The sequence below is a fragment of the Sinocyclocheilus rhinocerous genome, unplaced genomic scaffold (assembly GCF_001515625.1).
Source record: "Sinocyclocheilus rhinocerous isolate Xijiao unplaced genomic scaffold, SAMN03320098_v1.1 scaffold1595, whole genome shotgun sequence".
NCBI lineage: Eukaryota > Metazoa > Chordata > Actinopteri > Cypriniformes > Cyprinidae > Sinocyclocheilus > Sinocyclocheilus rhinocerous.
This window is the reverse complement of record NW_015655715.1, coordinates 1,506,477-1,513,158: the sequence shown is the minus strand read 5'-3', so window position 1 is coordinate 1,513,158 and position 6,682 is coordinate 1,506,477. Positions and strand designations below refer to the sequence as shown.

General features: G+C 37.1%; 1 pseudogene; it reads right to left on the bottom strand.

Moving 5' to 3' along the window:
- LOC107718907 (uncharacterized) overlaps positions 1–6,682 on the bottom strand; it is a 43,983-nt pseudogene that overhangs the window by 33,966 nt on the left and 3,335 nt on the right.

Below are 6,682 nucleotides of genomic sequence, written 5' to 3'. Positions count from 1 at the left end.
AGATATTTGTTTAATTTTTATTTTGTGTTTGATTGTTAAAACAAAAAAAAATATTTGTTGTTTGTCTCAATACATTGGGTTAAGTTAAAAATGTGTGTAAGTGACGTTGTTGCATTTGAATGTTTTGTTAGTCTAGCCCACGAGACGCACCACTGCTGAGTTATTCATTCAAAATATTAGAGAAATACAGAAGCTCAATGCGGAGAAGATCTTGATTAGGTTAAAACCTGTTTTTATACAGTCTATGGTTAAAAACGAAACCAAGCCATTCACACAGAACACATATTCAGCGCATTTTTTAGGCGGACAAATACGACTGCTGCACTCGCGTCTCACACAAGAGATGTAGCCATGCAAAGTTATTACAGTTTAAACTTTTAGAAAACACGTCACGAATTTGTTTTTTTTACTTTAAGCTGGTCAATACCTTCTAACCCAGGTATATATGGTTTCTTCAGCAGGGTAGTTTGCGAAATAAATAAATAAATAAAAAGAAAATGCTGGGGGAATGCACAAATATACAACTTTTATTTTGGATTATATATATATATATATATATAGAACAGAAGACACTAGAACAGAGACACTAAATAGAGAAATTAAAATGTAAAATGTAAAGAAAATGTATCAGCTCTCCTGAAGCTAAGTAAAACAATCTTGTGCTTTTTGAGAAACTGTAACAAGCAGGTTTGTGATGACCGATATCTGAGAAACTCAGTCACAGTATCTCAACTGGCCCTCTGAGAAAGACAGAGTGAGTAAGTTACCTGATAGTGAAGTAGTCTGTCAAACATGGAGCCTAGATTGCTAACACAGCCACTCAGGGTTAATGGCACTCCATGAGTTTTGGATGATTTAGAAAGTCCTTGCGCTCCACACGACCAGAAATTACTACAAGCCATGGCTTATGCTAACGAGCATTAATAATGACAGTGGCGCCATTCATCCCCCTCATACTTCCATCAGGACTATGCTTGCGTTTACGTGGCAATGCATTCATATCAATCGCGTTGTCACCTTTCAAACGGCATCCGATTTATGGTGCTCCTCAGACATGATGCGTCACAGTTTGATGGTTTTGAGCTTGTTTTGAAGACTCAATCATTTGACAAACAGGCTGCGTGATGTTCTTGATGCTCTGTCGTACAGGAGTCGGATTGGGGGGGGGGTCTAATTTTGGTGACAAATCTAGCATGGCGGGATCCACCAGCAATCACTCATCAGCCACAGTCATCACGGCCCAGGCTGCACTGCTGCAGGGTTCATTAATGCTGTGCCCACAAGCCAGCTCCACTCCGACCGCTCAGTCACTGATGACTCAATTACGATAGGACAGCAGCCACCCAAAGCAAACTAAATCAGAAGCAGGAGACATTAGGAGCACCGTTCCTCAGAGATGACAAAAGAGTGACTTGTTAAATGTCAGAATGGCGATATGTAACGCATTGCCTGACAAGAGCCGCGCTGCGGTGGTGATGTATACTTTCGGTGGACCCTATCGCAGAGGATGAAATCAGCGGCTGACTGAAACAACTGTCTCAAAGCAGATATCTTTGAGGTTTAAATGGGGATTGTAGCATCCATGACTAGAGGTGAAAGTCAGAGATTCTGTACTGTATGTATTACAAATGAAGTATATTGTTGTATACAACCTGTTATATAAATAGTCTTCAAAGCAGATTAAAATTAGTCTTTGGCCCTCAACAAAAAAAAAGTGCTTAAGACAAAAATGAGAATGAAAAGATACTAACTGCATTTACTGTATTTGTAAAACATTGGCTGCATTGCAAAATTCTATTCCAAATAAAATAATGGCATGAATGCTTGGCACAGGAATGAACAAGATATGATACTGATGAGTTAAATGGCCAGTTTATCAGTTTTAAATGCTACTTGGTCCTGAAGACTATAGGTTTAATGCTGCATTGATCAAAAATACACTAAAACAGTAATATGTACAAGCAAATTTTCTGAACACTCCCCCATCTGTCATTGGTCACTCAAACAGTCCCCAAACTTATGCCAATGTTGAGCTAATGTGACTTTCTTAGGCTGGGTAGGATGGTTAAAAAAAAAATCAAAATATGTTGCTTTGAGTAAAAATACCTAAAGCTTAATACTAGATTTACTAAATTAAGTCATGAAAAGACAAAATTTGTCAATGGGGGAAAAATTTACTTAATAAACGACTTGTTATCTGAAAACAAATCTTAATATCTTATGCAGCTTTGCTTCTCAATATTTTTACACAAAAGTAAGTAGTGGCATTTACCATCAAAGTACAAACTATAGTGACTCTGCATGTTAAACTGGGATAACAGAAATTATTTTAACATCAAAAACCACACACTGGAGCGGTAAGAAAATGAACTGCATCCATTGATCTGACAGTTACAGTATATCAGCAACTGTTTAGAAAAAAGAAACATCTAAAGGCTGATAGAAGGTCGCAATGTTCAGTAGCTGTCTAATATCTCAAAAGAAAAAAAGACCACATGATGCCAAATTCAGCCATAAAGAAGGATTGCTGAAACTGTGAGGCTTCAGAAGAAAGTGGATGTAACGGATGGCGAATAATAATAAATAAAAAAACACGGCAGCTGCACGGTGCTGCAACATGGGCCTTGTGTGTCTGGCCAGAAATTATGGCATGAGAGTTCAGCTGGTTAAACTGGGTGACACCAAATGCATTTACATCAAACGAGCATGTTGGCTGAGGAAAGAGTAAATACGTTTGGATTAGATACAGCAAATCAAATAAAGCTACAAAAAGGCAGGAGCTCATGTAACCAGGGCACGGAAAGCTGAATCAAATGGGCTGTTACTCTGGTGGCTAACACTGTACATTAGAATTGGGCCTGAAGAAGAAACATAGGAGAGAAAACACAGGCTACACTCCAAAAATATTTAGGCTGAAATTTAAGTGTTTTTGTGTTTGAACTGCATATAAATTTTCCATCCATTTGGATTACTACATTTTATTATACTAAATTAATATATATTAAATATATGTTTTTAAATTTGTATTTAATATGGCAAGTTGTAGAACAAGCAATACCCAGTTGAAATATATGACATTGAAACTTAAAATGTATTTTCATTTATTAATGATAAATATTTAAACCTGGTTATCTTACCTGTTTCATTAAGCATGACTGAAAAATATTCACGAGATTAACGTTATTAGTTTATTTATGCTAAAACTGTGTAATCCAAATGGATGGAAATGTTATACTCTGCAATTCAAATACATACATATTAGATGTACACCTAAATATTTTTGTTTGAGTGGAATGTGTTTTCTGACATTCAAAAAAGCCAAACTTGCTGTCAACAAGAGCTAGAATACCAGTGATTCTTTAAGCACACTAAGTGGACTGTTGAGTGTGTGTTTATGCATCGACAAGTCTTCAGATAACAACTGATTCATCCAGAATGGAAAGCCAATGCGAGTCTGTTGTCAAACACTGTCTGCCATCAGTGGAGGCGGGTAAACTGCAGTGATATGAGGGAAAGACAGAGTTCTGCCATAGTGGCAGGGCTGCAGCAGAGCATTCTGGGTCTCCGAAGAGGCCGACATGAGATCTCATCTCCTGTAGCCGTCTCCTTTCATCTCATCTGCTCCAACATAATTGCTTTGGGTCTCCTGAGTAACATAGTGCTGATTGGTAACTCAATAACTTCTTTACAGATGATTAGATGAAACGTCAGTGTGTTGGAGAGTTTTTCAGGGTGTGCTAAAATCAGAGAGACATCAGGGACGGACGACAAGAGGGCAGGAGGGAGACGGACCGCAGACGTCTCCGTCTATCTCCCATCTGCATGTACTTGAAATGGAAGTCGTTAGGTTCAGCTCTTTCTGGGTCATTTTAAAAACGGTAAGTGCTTTTGCTCTGACAAATGAACAGGGAGGGCTTTGTATTGTCAACTTTGAATTTGACAGTAGTCCTGTGTAGCCCAGGTCAAAGCAAGGCATAATTGATAACCACAGTGCAGTGGAAATAAATAGCCAAATTCTTAGTTGACCAAGAAAATGTTATTTCAATAAAATAAAATTGAAAGTTACATTATGTTCATACAAATGTAATAGAAATATGTTGTCGTAAATCTTACCCAATGAAATAATGGATTGAAGACGACGATCCACCAATCAGCTGATCCGGAGACGATCGGTAGCTCCGCCCTAGAGAAAAAAGTTAGCCAGAGAGAAGGCTAACGGGTTGAACTCTAGAAAGAGACGTTTTGCAGAAAGCTCTGGAAAATGAGGATATTAGAGAAAAAGAACCGAAATAGAACCTAAATCTAAACTGATTTGGAAGTTAATAGTTAACAATACCTGCTGGTTGAGTGAGTTTTGTACTTTTAGTGTCAAGAAATACTACAAGATTCGACGAGTCGACTTAATTTTCAACTGCGTCACAAACGGATAGCATCACATTAGCCGTTTTGTTTTGCAAAGGGATCGGCCGGACACTCGCAGACGTTGGATTGCTTATTTGGGTTTGAGTCGTTCGTTCATCACGTGACAGCCCCATAAGTTTAACCGTCTGAGCCGGAAAGAGAATTGATTAGTATTAATTTTGCTGAACGAGACTCAAAGGTCTGAGTCGGTAAAATGATCCGAACTTCCCATCACTATTCGAGAAAGGACATTGATGGCAAGCCACCCATAGAAGCGAACTGTAGCGAACTGGATTTCTTGGATTTTTGCATCAGACAACTGGATGAGTAAATTTTTTGAGTTCTTTTCACGCATCATAAGACACAATAGAGCAAACTGAGCCTTTAAGCAATCGCATATTTGTGTTCACACAAACTGATATTGATTATTTTCACCGTACAGACTGAGAACTGGTTCATAACAATATTTTATGTGAATAGTGAATATTGTATTCTGTTATGTAAGTGTGTTTTGAATTGAGGTTTAATTGTTATTTTGTTGATTCTTTTCCTAATTGTAAGTTGGATACCTACCTGAGTATTCCAGTGTATATTAGAGTGGTACGATTCCAAACTGTTGACATAACCTGTTGGGAAAAAATAATACATAGTTAGTTAGTTATATAATTTTCCTCAAATATGACAACAATTAGAAATAACAATTTAAACAACATTTAAAGTAACAAATACAAATAGCCTTCAAGATAGCACTTGAAATAGTGTTTCTTTCCCAGAATTAATAGGTGGGTTAAAGAAACCTCAAGGAGGGAGATTTCAGTTATTTGATTGTGACATTTTTTTTTTTTGCATTTCCATTGGATCGTAAATTATGTCCTTTAAAGTGTCTGCTTTGATTTTTAATATCTGAATTTTGCAATTGTTTCCCTCTTATTTCAATTTATTGTTCAGTTGTTTCATCAATTTATTGTTTCAATCTAAAATGTATAACTTTCCAAAGCTTCAGTTTCAATAATAAAATGATATTAGCTATTTTCATATTTTTGTTTTCACAGACGAATACGTACATAAAAAAAGTTTGGAGAGTGCGTGTGTTTCTGCCTCCTGCGATACCTACATCTTCTGATGGCCCTGTAATTTAGTAAATTCACTAAGGAAGTGTTACTTACATGTCTTTGTAAACAGGTGTTACACCTGCATTTAAATTAAACTGAAGGAAACATCACTTTTGTAACAAATGATAACCTAGCTGGCTTCATCTACTGTAGCTGATGGTGCATAATCTTAGAAAAGCATTAATGGGGATAGTTCACCCCAGAAAAACCCACACAAGCGCACATGTGGCCTGCTTTTTTGGTATTTTTATGTAGTCTTAAAAATAAAGGTTCCAAAAAGGGGTTTTCGAACTGATGCCATGGAAAAAACATTTTTGGTTCTCCAGAGAACCTTTCAGTGAACTGTTCTTAACGGGGTCATATGATGCGATTTCAAGTCTTCCTTTCTCTTTGGAGTGTTACAAGCTGTTCGTGAATAGATAAGATCCCTAAAGTTGCAATGACTAAAGTCTCAAATCCAAAGAGATATTCTTTATAAAAGTTAAGACTCGTCCACGCCCTCCTAAAATGCCTCGTTTAAACGCCCCCACATGTCTACGTCACTGTGGGAAAACTTGCATAACACTGCCCAAATGTATACGCAAATAAAGAAGGCGTAACTTTGATTCTCGCTGTAGTATTGTTGCCGCCGCCGCTGCCATGTCGTGGAGATGCTATGTGTTTCGTTGTGAACGCGAAACTATACAATTCATTACACCAAATACACAAAATAATGTTCTTTTTTAGCAACGTCATATGATCCCTTTAAAAGAACCATTTTTTCTTAGTGTGAAGAAGATTTGAAAAATCCAAATATCCTTTTTTTCCTTTTAAACTGTTTTGGACAGTAACGAAGTAGTTTTACTTCGTTACTGTACTTAAGTACATTTTCTATCTGTACTTATCTGTACTTTACTGGAGTAGTTTTATTTTGAGTAACTTTTACTTTTACTTCACTACATTCCAAAGCATAAGATCGTACTTTTTACTTCACTACATTTCATAAAAATTATCGTTACTCCTTATAACATATCACGTGCTCCGAGACGCAGAAGCGGTGTCTGAAACGAACTGATTCTTTTCAATGAACCCGTTAAATCGGTTCGCAAATCGCACCAAACGATTCATTCACGAATTGGAATGATCCGATTGCAGCTGTTCTCGAGTCGACAACTCACTGATTCAAATGA